The sequence below is a fragment of the Tursiops truncatus genome, chromosome 8 (genome assembly GCF_011762595.2).
Source record: "Tursiops truncatus isolate mTurTru1 chromosome 8, mTurTru1.mat.Y, whole genome shotgun sequence".
Lineage (NCBI taxonomy): Eukaryota > Metazoa > Chordata > Mammalia > Artiodactyla > Delphinidae > Tursiops > Tursiops truncatus.
The window spans coordinates 9512700-9531451 of record NC_047041.1 but is presented as its reverse complement, the minus strand read 5'-3'; the positions used below and the strand labels follow the sequence as shown (position 1 = coordinate 9531451).

The following is an 18752-nucleotide window of genomic DNA, read 5'->3' as shown; positions in this document are numbered from 1 at the left end:
TAATACATTCCAGATTTAATTTTCCTCAATGATTAACTGTTTTAGCATCCTCTAAGAATTCAAGTAGACTATACAACTTTATAATAAATCTCACAGTTCCTAGTCTCCTGAGAAGCCAAGGCAAAGCTCTGCAGTGAGCTCTTTGAAGCACAGGCCTTGTAGATGAATCGTGGATTCCAGGAAGAGTTCATTTTCAGTCCCAGGAAATAACAGAGTTGAGACTGTTGTGGTAAAGACCACAGAGCAGGGATGATGGAAGGTGAAAAAAAATCCTAGAAGCACAAAACTAAGAAGAAGCCATCAGTCAGCCTGTTGTCTCTAGGCAGAAATGAAAATGAAATCATTAACTATAACCTTTTCAAGTTTTCCCCAAAAGACATTGATACTCTTTGTTAGTCACTTAGACCATGTGTTATAGTCCTTAAATGTATAATATAATCCCTTCTACTGCAGATTCCAATTTTCCTAAAGCTTGAAATAAACAGAAAGAACTTTGGAGGTAACAAGTTCATTCTTCTTTGTCCATAGCAATATACAATAAAGAATATAATAAATACAGAAGACAGAGCCAGACTGAGACTCTGGATTTTTTTTCCTTCTTGGGATCATTCTGTAAAGTTTTGAACAAGGGGGTGATTTGCTTGGCTATGCTTCTGCCTAGGCTGGTTCACTAGGCTTTGGGAGGCTCTTGTGGGCTATACACTTCCTATTGCAAACATCTACCCTTTCATGATGATCTGTTATTTGTGAAGAATACAGCTTTTAATACGTCATGTGTGAAACTCTTAAGCCCACCTAAGAGTAACAAAATCATGGATCAGCATTATTCTCTAGATATCCATTTATATTGTTCAAGAAAAAGAATGCCTGGAAACCATCAAGCTGTCAGTTGACATCTGTAAGAACTATTCTGACTCACCTTCACTGATCATTGTTTCTATGACTTCTGTTAGTGAAAGACAGAAGAATGCCACAACGCATAATATGGATTTCAAAGTCAATCAGAGTTTTCTAAGTGTTCATAGTCAAAGACCTTAGTATAAAGAGACCTCAATAAATACTCTGTTTCAGACCTTTATTAAACAGATTTTTTAAAAAAACAAAGCAGAAAAAAAAAACCGAAAACGCTGTGCCTGAGTAAATATTCTTAATTATTTAAAATTTCCTCTCTGATAATTCCAATATTCCTATCATATCTCAGTTGGGACCTCATGTTTCCTTGATGTCTTCGGAATGTTCTTTACCTTTCCATTTGACGTGTCTTGTGACATTTTAAAAACATCTTTATGGAGTATAATTGCTTTACAATGTTGTGTTACTGTCTGCTGTATAACAAAGTGAACCAGCTATATGTATACACATATCCCCATGTCCCCCTGCCTTGTGTTTCCCTCCACCCTCCTTATCCCACGCCTCTAGGTGGTCACAGAGCACCGAGCTGATCTCCCTGTGCTATGCGGCTGCTTCCCACTAGCTATCTGTTTTACATTTGGTAGTGTGTATATGTCCATGCCACTCTCTCACTTCATCCCAGATTACCCTTCCCCCTCCCCGTGTCCTCAAGTCCATTCTCTACATCTGCATCTTTATTACCGTCCTGCCGCTAAGTTTTCAGAACCATTTTTTAATTTTTAGATTCCATATATATGTGTTAGCATACTGTATTTGTTTTTCTCTTTCTGACTTATTCCACTGTGTATGACAGACTCTAGGTCCATCCACCTCACTACAAATAACTCAATTTCATTTCTTTTTATGGCTAATATTCCATTGTATATATGTACCACATTTTCTTTATCCATTCATCTGTCAGGGACACTTAGGTTGCTTCCACGTCCTGGCTATTGTAAATAGTGCTGCAATGAACATTGTGGTACGTGACTCTTTTTGAATTATGCTTTTCTCAGGGTATATGCCTAATAATGGAATTGCTGGGTCATATGGTAGTTCTATTTTTAGTTTTTTAAAGAACCTCCATACTGTTCTCCATGTGGCTGTATCAACTTACATTCCCCCAACAGTGCAAGAGGGTTCCCTTTTCTTCATATCCTCTCCATTATTTATTGTTTGTAGATTTTTTGATGATCCATTCTGACTGGTGTGAGGTGATACCTCATTGTAGTTTTGATTTGAATTTCTCTAATGATTAGTGATGTTGAGCATCCTTTCATGTGTTTGTTGCCCATTAGTATATCTTCTTTGGAGAAATGTCTATTTAGGTCGTCTTCTCATTTTTGGATTGGGTTGTTTGATTTTTTGATACAGAGCTGCAACAACTGCTTGTAAATTTTAGAGATTAATTCTTTGTCAGTTGCTTCACTTGCAAATATTTTCTCCCATTCTGAGAGTTGTCATTTCCTCTTGTTTATAGTTTCCTTTGCTGTGCAAAAGTTTTAAGTTTCATTAGATCCCATTTGTTCATTTTTGTTTTTATTTCCATGTCTTTTTTTCTCAAAAAGGATCTTGCTGTGATTTATGTCATAGAGTGTTCTGCCTATGTTTTCCTCTAAGAGTTTGATAGTGTCTGTCCTCACATTTAGGTCTTTAATCCATTTTGAGTTTATATTTCTGTATGGTGTTAGGGAGTGTTCTAATTTCATTCTTTTACATGTAGCTGTCCCGTTTTCCCAGCACCACTTATTGAACAGGCTGTCTTTTAACCATTGTATACTCTTGCCTCCTTTATCAAAGATAAGGTGACCATAGGTGTGCGGGTTTATCTCTGGACTTTCTATCCTGTTCCATTAATCTATCTTTCTGTTTTTGTGCCAGTACCATAACTGTCTTGATTACTGTAGCTTTGTAGTATAGTCTGAAGTCAGGGAGCCTGATTCCTCCAGCTCAGTTTTTCTTTCTCAAGATTGCTTTGCCTATTCGGGGTCTTTTGTGTTTCCATATAAATTTTGAAATTTTTTGTTCTTGTTCTGTGAAAAATACCAGTGGTAGTTGGATAGGGATAGCATTGAATCTGTAGATTGCTTTGGGTCGTATAGTCATTTTCACAATGTTGATTTTTCCAATCCAAGAACATGGTATATCTCTCCATCTATTTGTATCATCTTCAATTTTTTTCATCAGTGTCTTATAGTTTTCTGCATACAGGTCTTTTGTCTCCTTAGTTAGGTTTATTCCTAGGTATTTTATTTTTTGTTGCAATGGTAAATGGGAGTGTTTTCTTAATTTCACTTTCAGATTTTTCATCATTAGTGTATAGAAATGCAAGAGATTTCTGTGCATTAATTTTGTATCCTGCTACTTTACCAAATTCATTGATTTGCTCTAGTAGTTTTCTGGTAGCATCTTTAGGATTCTCTATGTATAGAACCATGTCATCTGCAAACAGTGACAGCTTTACTTCTTCTTTTCCTATTTGGATTCCTTTTATTTCTTTTTCTTCCCTGATTGCTGTGGCTAAAACGTCCAAAACTATGCTGAATAAGAGTGGTGAGAGTGTGCAACCTTGTCTTGTTCCTGATCTTAGTGGAAATGCTTTCAGTTTTTCACCATTGAGCACGATGTTGACTGTGGGTTTGTCATATATGGCCCTTATTATGTTGAGGAAAGTTCCCTCTATGCCTACTTTCTGGAGGGATTTTATCATAAATGGGTGTTGAATTTTGTCGAAAGCTTTCTCTGCATCTATTGAGATGATCATATGGTTTTTCTCCTTCCATTTGTTAATATCGTGTATCACGTTGATTGATTTGCCTATATTGAAGAATCCTTGCATCCCTGGGTTAAACCCCACTTAGTCATGGTTTATGATCCTTTTAATGTGCTGTTGGATTCTGTATGCAAGTATTTTGTTGAGGATTTGTACTTTTATGTTCATCAGTGATATTGGCCTGTAGTTTTCTTTCTCTGTGACATCTTTATCTGGTTTGGGTGATGGTGGCCTCGTAGAATGAGTTTGGGAGTGTTCCCTCTGCTATATTTTGGAAGAGTTTGAGAAGGATAAGTGTTAGCACGTCTCTAAATATTTGATAGAATTCACCTGTGAAGCCATCTGGTCCTGGACTTTTGTTTGTTGGAAGATTTTAATTACAGTTTCAATTTCATTGCTTGTGATAGGTCTGTTCATATTTTCTATTTCTTCCTGGTTCAGTTTTGGATGGTTATACTTTTCTAAGAATTTGTCCATTTCTTCCAGGTTGCCCATTTTATTGGCATAGAGTTGCTTGTAGTAGTCTCTTGAAATGCTTTGTATTTCTGCCATGTCTCTTGTAACTTCTCCTTTTTCATTTCTAATTTTATTGATTTGAGTCCTCTCCCTCTTTTTCCTGATGAGTCTGGCTAGTGGTTTACCAGTTTTGTTTATCTTCTCAAAGAACCAGCTTTTAGCTTTACTGATCTCTGCTATCATTTCCTTTATTTCTTTTTCATTTATTTCTGATCTGATCTTTATGATTTCTTTTCTTCTGCTAACTTTGGGGTTTTTTTGTTCTTCTTTCTCTAGTTGCTTTAGGAGTAAGGTTAGGTTGTTTATTTAAGATTTTTCTTGTTTCTTGAGGTAGGGTTGTATTGCTATAAACTTCCCTCTTAGAACTGCTTTTGCTGCATCCCATAGGTTTTGGGTCATCGTGTTTTCATTGTCATTTGTTTCTAGGTATTTTTTTATTTCCTCTTTGATTTATTCAGTGATCTCTTGGTTATTTATTACTACATTGTTTAGCCTCCATGTGTTTGTATTTTTTAGTTTTTTTCTGTAATCGATATCTAGTCTCATACTGTTGTGGTCAGAAAAGGTACTTGATATGATTTCAGTTTTCTTAAATTTCCCAAGGCTTTATTTGTGACCCATGATATGATCTATCCTGGAGAATGTTCCATAGGCACTTGAGAAGAAAGTGTATTCTGTTGTTTTTGGATGGAGTGTCCTGTAATTATCAATTAAGTCCATCTTTCTTAATTTGTCATTTAAAGCTTGTGTTTCCTTATTTATTTTCATTTTGGATGATCTGTCCATTGGTGAAAGTGGGGTATTAAAGTCCCCTAGTATTATTGTGTTACTGTCAATTTTCCCTTTTATGGCTGTTCACATTTGCCTTATGTATTCAGGTGCTCCTGTGTTGGGTGCATAAATATTTACAACTGTTATATCTTCTTGGATTGATTCCTTGACCATTATGTAGTGTCCTTCCCTGTCTCTTGTAATAGACTTCATTTTAAAGTCTATATTGTCTGATATGAGAATTGCTACTCCAGCTTTCTGTTGATTTCCATTTGCATGGATTATCTTTTTCCATCTCCTCACTTTCAGTCTGTATGTGTCCCTAGGTCTGAAGTGGGTCTTTGTAGACAGCATATACATGGGTCGTGCTTTTGTATCCATTCAGCCAGTCTATGTCTTTTGGTTGGAGTGTTTAATCCATTTACATTTAAGGTAATTATCAATATGTATGTTCCCATTACCATTTTCTTAATTGTTTTGGGTTTGTCATTGTAGGTCTTTTCCTTCTCTTGTGTATCCTCCCTAGAGGAGTTTCTTTAGCATTTGTTGTAAAGCTGGGTTGGTGTTGCGCAATTCTCTTAACTTTTGCTTGTTTGTAAAGATTATAATTTCTCTGTCAAAACAATTTATGTAGAGAATTTGTAGGAAATTCTGAAACTTGTTGAAGGCCTTTCACTCAGTTCATGCATGAAGCCAGACATATTGAAGCTGGGTACAAAGGCAATGAACAATTGCATTTCTGGACAATAGAACTCAGAAATATATCCCAGCAAATCCTGCAATGGGACAGTACATTTATTATTTAAAGAGAAATGCAGGAATCTGGACTTTACCTTATTTTGGCTATTAACTCTCCTATCAATTACTCACTTAAGGAAAAACGTTCCCTCTGAGATTTGCTAGTTCATAAATTCTCTAAACAGTCTAGAACATAACTCTTGTTAAAGGAGAAAAGGAACACTGGGTCTTTAGGAGAAAGCCTTCTTATAATTTTAACTGTCCTAAAATAATAATTTTCTTTCATATCAGTACTGGAACAGTGTGAAAAATTAATCTATATTCATTTTCCCTATGAATTAGGCCACAGTGTTATGTGGTCTAAGTAGGTCTCTATCAGTGAAGGGAATTATTGTCAATTGGAAATTGCTTCAGTGAGAATCTTAGTAAACAGCTCCCTCTGATGGGGACTTTTGTCTTAGACAATATTTGAATTAAAAGGAAAAAAAATTGTTTGGAATATCCCAAGAAGGCTTTAAGAACATTTAAAAAAATCAAATTAAGATCCTTGAGATATACATATATCTTATTTTTAAAACTGCAAAAGATATTATACATATAATGTGGAAGAAAAATTGGGTAATTATTTTTCACTCTCCTAAAATGTGAGAGAAAAGAAATGGTCCATAAAATTTTAAATAAACTGGATGTTATCAAAATTAAAGACTTTTCCTCTGAGAAAGATAATATTAAAAGAATGAAATGAGAGAGGTGGTCTGGCTTGAGGCAGGAAGGTGGGTTGTGATCTAGGACAGTCCTGTCAGCCATGTGTCTGCAGGCTGTTGACCTGTGGGAACTTGTTCTAAAAGAAGTGAGTGATAGGAGGAGCTTCAAGATGGTGGAAGAGTAAGACGTGGAGATCACCTCCCTCCCCACAAATACATCAGAAATACATCTACATGTGGAACAACTACTACAGAACACCTACTGAACGCTGGCAGAAGACCTCAGACCTCCCAAAAGGCAAGAAACTCCCCACGTACCTGGGTAGGGCAAAAGAAAAAAGAAAAAACAGAGACAAAAGAATAGGGACAGGACCTGCACCAGTGGGAGCGAGCTGTGAAGGAGGAAAGCTTTCCACACACTAGGAAGGCCCTTCACGGGCAGAGATGGGGGGGTGGTGGCGGAGGGGGGAAGCTTCAGAACCACAGAGGAGAGCGCAGCAACGGGGGTGCAGAGGTCAAAGCGGAGAGATTCCTGCATAGAGGATCAGTGCCGACCAGCACTCACCAGCCTGAGAGGCTTGTCTGCTCGCCTGCCGGGACAGGTGGGGGCTGGGAGCTGAGGCTCCGGCTTCGGAGGTCGGATCCCAGGGAGAGGACTGGGGTTGGCTGTGTGAACACAGCCTGAAGGGGCTAGTGCGCCACAGCTAGCTGGGAGCGAGTCCGGGAAAACTTCTGGAGGTGCCGAAGAGGCAAGAGACTTTTTCTTGCCTTTTTGTTTCTTGGTGCGTGAGGAGAGGGGATTAAGAGTGTGGCTTAAAGGAGCTCCAGAAACGGGCGCGAGCTGCAGCTATCAGTGCGGACCCCAGAGACGGGCACGAGACAATATGTATGCTTGCTACAGACACCAAGAAGCCTATGTGCAAGCACACGTCACTATTCACACCTCCCGTCCTGAGAGCCTGTTCAGCCCACCACTGCCAGGGTCCCATGATCCAGGGAAAACTTCCTCGGGAGAACACATGGCACGCCTCATGGTGGTGCAACGTCATGGTGGCCTCTGTCGCCGCAGGCTTGCCCCGCATTCCATAGCCTTCCCTCCCCCCTGCCTGAGTGAGCCAGAGTCCCCAAATCAGCTCCTCCTTTAACCCTGTCCTGTCTGAGCGAAGAACAGATGCCTTCAGGCGACCTACACGCAGAGGCAGGGCCAAATCCAAAGCTAAACTCCAGGAGCTGTGTGAACAAAGAACAGAAAAGGAAATTTCTCCCAGCAGCCTCAGGAGCAGCAGATTAAATCTCCACAGTCAACTTGATGTACACTGCAGCTGTGGAATACCTGAATAGAGAATGTATCTTCCCCAATTGAGGAGGTGGACTTTGGGAGCAATATATATATATATATATACACACACATATATATATATATATACACACACACACACACATATATAATATATGTATATATTTAATATATAACATATTTTATATACATATTATATATTTAATATATATTAAATATATAATTTATATTTTGCATATATATAGATAGATAGATATTTTCCCCCTTTTTCTCTTCCAGTGTATGTGTATGATTCTGTGTGTGATTTTGTCTGTGTAGTTTTGCTTTTACCATAGGGTTCTCTCTGTCATTTTTTTTTTTGTTTTTTTTAAGTATCGTTTTTAGCACGTGTTATCATTGGTGGATTTGTTTTTTGCTTTGGTTGCTCTCTTTCTTGTTTTTTTTTATTAAAATTTTTTATTTTAATTATTTTATTTTATTTTATCTTCTTTCTTTCTTTCTTTCTTTCTTTTCTTCCTTTTATTCTGAGCTGTGTGGATGACAGGCTGTTGGTGCTGCAGCCAGGCATCAGGGATGTGCCTCTGAGGTGGGAGAGCCAAGTTCAGGACACTGGTCCACAAGAGACCTCCCAGCTGCACGTAATATCAAATGGCAAGAATCTCCCAGAGATCTTCATCTCAATGCCAAGACCCAGCTGCACTCAACGACCAGCAAGCTACAGTGCTGGACACCCTATTCCAAAGAACTAGCAAGACAGGAACATAACCCCACCCATTAGCAGAGAGGCTGCCTAAAATGATAATAAGGTCTCAGACACCCCAAAACACACCACCAGACGTGGACCTGCCCACCAGAAAGACAAGATCCAGCCTCATCCACCAGAATACAGGCACTAGTCGCCTCCACCAGGAAGCTTACACAACCCACTGAACCAACCTTAGCCACTGGGAGCAGACAGCAAAAACAATGGGAACTACGAACCTGCAGCCTGCAAAAAGGAGACCCCCCAAACACAATAAGTTAAGCAAAACGAGAAGACAGAGAAACACACAACAGATGAAAGACCAAGGCAAACACACAACAGATGAATAACCAAGGCAAACACCCACCAGACCTAAGAAATGAAGAGGAAATAGGCAGTCTAACTAAAAAAGAATTCAGAATGATGATAGTAAAGATGATCCAGAACTTTGGAAATAGAATGGAGAATATACAAGAAATGTTTAACAAGGACCTAGAAGAACTAGAGCAAACAAACTGGTGAACAAAACAATAAATGAAATTAAAAATTCTCTAGAAGGGATCAATAGCAGAATAACTGAGGAAGAAGAACGGATAAGTGACCTGGTAGATAAAATAGTGGAAGTAACTACTGCAGAGCAGAATAAAGAAAAAAGAATGAAAAGAATTGAGGACAGTCTCAGAGATCTCTGGGACTACATTAACTGCACCAACATTCAAATATTAGGGGTCCCAGAAGAAGAAGAGAAAAAGAAAGGGACTGAGAAAATATTTGAAGATATTATAGTCAAAAACGTCCCTAATACGGGAAAGGAAATAGTTAATCAAGTCCAGGAAGACCAGAGAGTCCCATACAGGATAAATCCAAGGAGAAACACACCATGACACATATTAATTAAACTCTCAAAAATTAAATACAAAGTAAAAATATTAAAAGCAGCAAGGGAAAAACGACAAGTAACATACAAGGGAACTCCCATAAGGTTAACAGCTGATTTTTCAGCAGAAACTCTGCAAGTCAGAAGGGAGTGGCATGATATACTTAAAGTGATGAAAGGGAAGAACCTACAACCATGATGGCTGTACCTGGCAAGGATCTCATTCAGATTCGATGGAGAAATCAAAAGCTTTACAGACAAGCAACAGCTAAGAGAATTCAGCACCACCAAACCAGCTTACAACAAATGGTAAAGGAACTTCTCTAAGTGGGATCACAAGAGAAGAAAAGGACCGCCAAATACAAATCCAAAACAATTAAGAAAATGGTAATAGGAACATACATATCGATAATTACCCTAAACGTGAATGGATTAAATGCTCCACCAAAAGACAGAGGCGTGCTGAATGGATATAAAAACATACCCATATATAATGTTGTCTACAAGAGACCACTTCAGACCTAGGGACAAATTCAGACTGAAAGTGAGGAGATTGAAAAAGATATTCTATGCAAATGGAAATCAAAAGAAACTGGGCGTAGCAATACTCAGATAAAATAGACTTTAATGTTACAAGAGACAAGGAAGGACACTACATAATGATCAGGGGATCAATTCAAGAAGAAGATATAAGAATTATAAATATATATGCACCCAACATAGGAGCACCTCAATACATAAGGCAACTGCTAACAGCTATAAAAGAGGAAATCGACAGTAACACAATAATAATGGGGGACTTTAACACTTCAGTTACACCAATGGACAGATCATCCAAAATGAAAACAAGGAAACAGAAGCCTTAAATGACACAATAGACGAGATAGATTTAATTGATATTTATAGGACATTGCATCCAAAAACAGCAGATTACACTTTCTTCTCAAGTGCACATGGAACATTCTCCAGGATAGATCACATCTTGGGTCAGAAATCAAGCCTCAGTAAATTTAAGAAAATTGAAATCATATCTAGCATCTTTTCTGACCACAACAGTATGAGATTAGAAATCAAGTACAGGGAAAAAAACGTTAAAAAACACAAACACATGGAGGCTAAACAATACGTTACTAAATAACCAAGAGATCACTGAAGAAATCAAAGAGGAAATCAAAAAATACCTAGAGAGAAATGACAATGAAAACATGATGATCCAAAACCTATGGGATGCAGCAAAAGTAGTTCTAAGTGTGAAGTTTATAGCTATACAAGCGTACACCAAGAAACAAGAAAAATCTCAAATAAACAATCCAACCTTACACCTAAAGGAGCTAGAGAAGGAAGAACAAACAAAACCCAAAGTTAGCAGAAGGAAAGAAATCATAAAGATCAGAGCAGAAATAAATGAAATAGAAACAAAGAAAACAATAGCAAAGATGAATAAAACTAAAAGCTGGTTCTTTGAGAAGATAAACAAAATTGATAAACCATTAGCCAGACTTATCAGGAAAAAGAGGGAGAGGACTCAAGTCAATAAAATTAGAAATGAAAAAGAAGAGACACTGCAGAAATAGAAAGCATCCTAAGAGACTACTACAAGCAACTGTATGCCAATAAAATGGACAACCTGGAAGAAATGGACAAATTCGTCAAAAGGTATAACCATCCAAGACTGAACCAGGAAGAAATAGAAAATATGGACAGACCAATCACAAGCAATGAAATTGAAAGTGTGATTAAAAATCTTCCAACAAACAAAAGTCCAGGGCCAGATGGCTTCACAGGTGAATTCTATCAAACATTTAGAGAAGAGCTAACACCCATCCTTTTCAAACTCTTCCAAAAAAATTGCAGAGGAAGGAACACTCCCAAACTCATTCTATGAGGCCACCATCACCCTGATACCAAAACCAGACAAAGATACTACAAAAAAAAGAAAAAAATTACAGACCAATATCACTGCTGAATATAGACGCAAAAATTCTCAACAAAATACTACCAAACAGAATCCAACAACACATTAAAAGGATCATACACCATGAGCAAGTGAGATTTATCCCAAGGATGCAAGGATTCTTCAATATACGTAAATCAATCAATGTGAATCACCATATTAACAAATTGAAGAATAAAAACCAAGTGATAATCTCAATAGATGCAGAAAAATCTTTTGACAAAATTCTATACCCATTTATGATAAAAACTCTCCAGAAAGTGGGCATAGAGGGAACCTACCTCAATATAATAAAGGCTATATACGACAAACCCACAGCAAACATTATTCTCTATGGTGAAAAATTGAAAGCATTTCCTGTAAGGTCAGGAACAAGACAAGGATGTCCACTCTCACCACTATTATTCAACATAGTTTTGGAAATCCTAGCCACGGCAATCAGAGAAGAAAAAGAAATAAGAGGAATCCAAATGGGAAAAGAAGAAGTAAAGCTGTCACTGTTTGCAAATGACATGATACTATACATAGAGAATCCTAAAGATGCCACCAGAAAGCTGCCAGAGCTAATCAATGAATTTGGTAAAGTTGCAAGATACAAAATTAATGCACAGAAATCTCTTGCATTCCTATACACTAATGATGAAAAATCTGAAAGAGAAATTAAGGAAACACTGCCATTTACCATTGTAACAAAACGAATAAAATACCTAGGAATAAACCTACCTAGGGAGACAAAAGATCTGTATGCAGAAAACTATAAGACACTGTTGACAGAAATTAAAGATGATACCAACAGATGGAGAGATACACCATGTTCTTGGATTGGAAGAATCAATATTGTGAAAATGACTATATGACCCAAAGCAATCTACAGATTCAATGCAATCCCTATCAAATTACCAATGGCAGTTTTTACGGAACTAGACCTAAACATCTTAAAATTTGTATAGAGACACAAAAGACCCTGAATAGCCAAAGCAGTCTTGAGGGAAAAAAACGGAGCTGGAGAAATCAGAGTCTCTGACTTCAGACTATAATATAAAACTACAGTAATCAAGACAATATGGAACTGGCACAAAAACAGAAATATAGATCAATGGAATAAAATAGAAAGCTCAGAGATAAATCCACACACCTATGGTCAACTAATGTATGACAAAGAGTATACAATGTAGAAAAGACAGTGCTGGGGAAACTGGACAGCTACATGTAAAAGGATGAAATTAGAACATTCCCTAACACCATATACAAGAATAAACTCAAAATGGATTAGAGACTTAAATGTAAGACTGGACACTATAAAACTCTTAGAGAAAACATAGGAAGAACACTCTTTGACATAAATTAGAGGACGATCCTTTTTGATCCACCACCTAGAGTAATGGAAATGAAAACAAAAACAAATGGGAACTAATGAAACTTAAAAGCCTTTGCACAGCAAAGGAAATCCTAAACAAGATGAAAAGACAACCCTGAGAATGGGAGAAAATATTTGTAAATGAATCAACAAAGGATTAATCTATAAAATATATAAACAGCTCATGCAGCTCAATATTAAAAAAACAACCCAATCCAAAAATGGGCAGAAGACCTAAATAGGCATTTCTCCATGGAAGACATACAGATGGCCAAGAGGCACATGAAAAGCTGCTCAACATCACTAATTGTTGGAGAAATGCAAATCAAAACTACAATGAGGGGCTTCCCTGGTGGCGCAGTGGTTGAGAGTCTGCCTGCCGATGCAGGGGACGTGGGTTCGTGCCCCGGTCCGGGAAGATCCCACATGCCGCGGAGCGGCTGGGCCCGTGAGCCATGGCCGCTGAGCCTGCGCGTCTGGAGCCTGTGCTCCACGATGGGAGAGGCCACAACAGTGAGAGGCCCACATACCGAAAAAAAAAAAAACCAAAAAAAAAACAAAAAAAACAAAAAAACAAAACTACAATGAGGCATCACCTCACACCAGTTAGAATGGGCATCATCAGAAAATCTACAAACAACAAATGCTGGAGAGGGTGTGGAGGAAAGGGAGCCCCCTTGCACTGTTGGTGGGAATGTAAATTGATAGAGCCACTATGGAAAACAGTATGGAGGTTCCTTAAAAAATTAAAAATAGAATTACCATATGATCCAGCAATTCCACTCCTGGGCATATACCCAGAGAAAACCATAATTCAAAAAGACACATGCATGCCAATGTTCATTGCAGCAGTGTTTGCAATAGCCAGGTCATGGAAGCAACGTAAATGCCCATTGACAGATGAATAGGTAAAGATGATGTGGTACATATATACAATGGAATATTACTCAGCCATAAAAAGGAATGAAATTGGGTCATTTGTAGAGACGTGGATGGATCTAGAGACTGTCATACAGTGTGAAAAAAGATTTAACAATCCAAAAAGAAGATATAACAATTGTAAATATATATGCACCCAACATAGGAGCACTTCAATACATAAGGCAAATACTAACAGCCACAAAAGGGGAAATTGACAGTAACACAATCATAGTAGGGGACTTTAACACCCCACTTTACCAATGGACAGATCGTCCAAAATGAAAATAAATAAGGAAACCAAGCTTTAAATGATACATTAAACAAGGTGGACTTAATTGATATTTATAGGACATTCCATCCAAAAACAACACATTCTTCTTAAGTGCTCTTGGAACATTCGCCACGATAGATCATATCTTGGGTCACAAATCAAGCCTTGGTAAATTTAAGAAAATTGAAATCGTTTCAAATATCTTTTCTGACCACAACGCTATGAGACTAGATATCAATTACAGGAAAAAATCTGTAAAAAATACAAACACATGGAGGCTAAACAATACACTACTTAATAACCAAGAGATCACTGAGGAAATCAAAAAATACCTAGAAACAAATGACAATGAAAACATGATGACCCAAAACCTATGGGTTGCAGCAAAAGCAGTTCTAAGAGGGAAGTTTATAGCAATACAATCCTACCTTAAGAAACAAGAAACATCTCAAATACATGCTTAACCTTACACCTAAAGCAATTAGAGAAAGAAGAACAAAAGCCCCCCCAAAGTTAGCCAGAGGAAAGAAATCATAAAGATCAGATCAGAAATAAAAAGAAGTGAAGGAAATGATAGCAAAGATCAATAAAACTAAAATCTGGTTCTTTGAGAAGATAAACAAAATTGATAAACCATTAGCCAGACTCATCAAGAAAAAGAGGGAGAAAACTCAAATCAATAGAATTAGAAATAAAAAAGGAGAAGTAACAACTGACACTGCAGGAATACAAAGGATCATGAGAGATTACTACAAGCAACTATATGCCAATAAAATGGACAACTTGGAAGAAATGGACAAATTCTTAGAAATGCTCAACCTTCTGAGACTGAACGAGGAAGAAATAGAAAGTATGAACAGACCAATCACAAGCAAGAAATTGAAACTGTGATTAAAAATCTTCCAACAAACTAAAGCCCAGGACTAGATGGCTTCACATGTGATTTCTATCAAACATTTAGAGAAGAGTTAACATCTATCCTTCTCAAACTCTTCCAAAATATAGCAGAGGGAGGAACACTCCCCAACTCATTCTACGAGGCCACCATCACCCTGATACCAAAACCAGACAAAGATGTCACAAATAAAAAACTACAGGCCCATATCACTGATGAACATAGATTCAAAAATCCTCAACAAAATACTAGCAAACAGAATCCAACAGCACATTAAAAGGATCCTACACCATGATCAAGTGGGGTTTATCCCAGGAATGCAAGGATTCTTCAATATACGCAAATCAATCAATGTGATACACCGTATTAACAAATTGAAGGAGAAAAACCATATGATCATCTCAATAGATGCAGAGAAAGCTTTCGACAAAATTCAACACCCATTTATGATAACCCTCCAGAAAGTAGACATAGAGGGAACTTTCCTCAACATAATAAAGGCCATATACGACAAACCTACAGCCAACATCGTTCTCAGTGGTGAAAAACTGAAACCATTTCCACTAACATCAGGAACAAGACAAGGTTGCCCACTCTCACCGCTATTATTCAACATTGTTTTGGAAGTTTTAGCCACAGCAATCAGGGAAGAAAAAGAAATAAAAGGAATACAAATTAGAAATGAAGAAGTAAAGCTGTCACTGTTTGCAGATGAAATGATACTATACATAGAGAATTCTAAAGATGCTACCAGAAAACTTCTAGAGCTAAATAATGAATTTGGTAAAGTTGCAGGATACAAAGTTAATGCACAGAAATCTGTTGCATTCCTATACACTCATGATGAAAAATCTGAAAGAGAAATTAAGGAAACACTCCCATTTACCATTGCAACAAAAGGAATAAAATATCTAGGAATAAACCTACCTAAGGAGACAAAAGACATGTATGCAGAAAATTATAAGACACTGATGAAAGAAATTAAAGATGATACAAATAGGTGGAGAGATATACCATGTTCTTGGATTTGAAGAATGAACACTGTGAAAATGACTATATGACCCAAAGCAATGTACAGATTCAATGCTATCCCTATCAAACTACCACTGGCATTTTTCACAGAATAGAACAAAAAATTTCACAATTTGTATGGAAACACAAAAGGCCCTGAATAGCCAAAGGAATCTTGAGAAGGAAAAACGGAGCTGGAGGAATCAGGCTCCCTGACTTCAGACTATACTACAAAGCTACAGTAATCAGGACAGTATGGTATTGGCATAAAAGCAGGTACACTTTTCTAGTTAGGCACCAGAGCCTTGTAGAACATCCCTCTGCCACAGCAATCATGGCTGAGGAAAACTCCCACTTTCAAACTCATTCAGAAACAATGCTCTAGGAGCTCTATCTGTCCCTTCACAATTCTTTCTTTCATTCCATTTCTTTGTGAGATGAACATTGGGTTCAAAAACTGGGCTCTGCATCATTAGCTGTAGGATCTTGATTAAGTCATATAACTATTTCCTTATCTATAAAACAGGATGAGGAGACTTATCTTTTAATAGGAATTAAAGTACAGATTATGGAGTAATCTGTTATGGAGTACAGATTTTCCTTCTGAGAGACAAAAGGGAGGAGTCAAATTACCATGTTGAAAAGGGAGGAGTCAAATTACAAATTACCATGGAGTAATCTGTTATGGAGTACAAATTTTCCTTCTGAGAGACAAAAGGGAGGAGTCAAATTACAAATTACCATGGAGTAATCTGTTATGGAGTACAGATTTTCCTTCTGAGAGACAAAAGGGAGGAGTCAAATTACCATGTTGAAAAGGGAGGAGTCAAATTACAAATTACCATGGAGTAATCTGTTATGGAGTACAAATTTTCCTTCTGAGAGACAAAAGGGAGGAGTCAAATTACAAATTACCATGGAGTAATCTGTTATGGAGTACAGATTTTCCTTCTGAGAGACAAAAGGGAGGAGTTCAAATTACCATGTTGAAAGTCAATTACCATGTTGTCCAGTAGGACAAGGTTTTGCCATATATTATTGTTTGTGTTTTGAAAGCAGGAAATAAATCTTCCTTTGCAAAGGTGAACCCGTGTTTTGCAGTTAGACAGAGAATCCTGACATTACATGTGACAATCTATTCTGTAGCCAAAAATACTATTGGTTAATTTTTAATCACAATCACAATCCACAGATATGTAGACAAGTTGATAACAATTTCAATTACATTTCTGACAAAATATCAGTTGACCAATACCATAAACAGAGGCGTTTGTTATTGGTGTGTATTGTGAAAGGTGAGCAGAATAGTGTAGCTGATACATTCTCAAGCATTCTCAAGAATAAAGAACCTTAGTTCAACAAAGTATTCAATTGCTATATATATATGCATACTGAAAATCTAGAATAAGAGTGATTAATAAAAGAACTCTGATAAATTCTGGAAATATTTACAAGTTTAGCATACCCACAATTTTTGTCATTCCTTCTGTTTTATGAAATTGTAAGTAATAAATCATTGAAACAGGAAAGGGTGCTGTGTAATGAAACCAAGAAAGAAAAAAATTGGTTAGACAGCATACCCCTCCATGGCTTACCTTGGATGGGAAAGACACAAGAAAAGAAGTAAGTAGTGTTATCCTTAGATGGGAAAGGTTATTGGCCCATTGTCTCCAACTTGTATAGGGTTACTAAGGGCTGAGAATGACCCTCTAGTCCAAGAATAGGCCCATGGGGTTACATCATGTGGCAATAAAAGAAAATAAAAGAAATTAGAGAAGAAATCCTGCCAAGAAGAATTTAGAAAGACAAATGAAGAAAAAAAAAGAATAGTAGGAAGAGGATAAAGTGGAGCAGGAAGAGAAGGAAAAGACAAAAATGGAGGTATAAATGGTTCAGCTCAGTTTGTAATTCTCTTCATGGTTTTCTTCAGAGCAATTTTGACATCCTTGTTCCTGAGGCTATAAATGAGAGGGTTCAACATGGGTACTACATTGGCGTAAAACACTGAGAAAAATTTCCCCTGACCCACAGACCCAGCAAATGATGGCTTGACATGAATGAGCAGCCCAAGTCTATGGAATAGACCAGCTGTTATTATGTGGAGCCATGGTGCTGAAGGCTTTGGACCAACCTTTATCTGATGGTATGTGAAGGATGTTGAAAAGAATCAAGGTATAAGAAACAGATATTGAAGCTAGATACCATGACAACTGTACCCACAACAACAGAAACCACAAGTTCATTGGCAAAGGTGCTGCTGCAGGAGAGCTGGAGGAGGTGGAAGATGTCACACAGGTAATGGTTGATGATGTTGGAATCACAGAAGATCAGCCTGATCATACACCCTGTGTGGACCACAATACCAGCAAACCCCATCACATATGAACCAGACATAAGCAGAGAACAGACTTGAGGGGACATGGTGACTGTGTACAGCAGTGGCTTACAGATGGACACATAGTGATCACAGGCCATGGCTGTCTACACATAGCACTCAGAGTTGACAAAAAATCAGAAAAAAAATAGCTAAGACATGCATCCTGTAAAGGAGATGATGTTCTTCTCTGAAATAAATCTCTTTAGCATTTTGGGGTAAAGACACATGAGTAACAGAGATCAATAAAGGACAGATTAAAGCCGAAAAAATACATGGGGGTGAGGAGGTGTGAATTTAGACAAATTAGATTCATCAAGCACAAACTGCCTACCACAGTGACCATGTAGTTCACCAGAAACAGGAAAAACGAGTAGTTGGAGTTCAGGTTGGTCTGTGAATCCCATAAGGATAAACTCAGTCACAGAGTAGGCATTTTCCGTAGCCATTAATTGCCCAATTGTGATCTGCAGGAACAGGGGTAGAAACTGACATTAACAATGGACTTTTCCTCTTTGTTTTCCAAGGGAGAGCTGGATCTGCTCGTTTATAATCTCACTTTTATAAAGACATATATTAAGACATCCAAAAAGCAATGATTGATGATTCCTCATTTTCTCCTTTCTACCCTTACTACTGTTGTTTTTCTCTGTTCAGAAA

The 18752-nt window shown here is 37.5% G+C and overlaps 1 pseudogene; it reads right to left on the bottom strand.

The window, feature by feature from the left end:
- Window positions 1–17615: 17615 nt before the first annotated feature.
- On the bottom strand, window positions 17616–18541 carry LOC101329471 (olfactory receptor 8C8-like; annotated as a pseudogene).
- Between the last annotated feature and the right edge of the window lie 211 nt (window positions 18542–18752).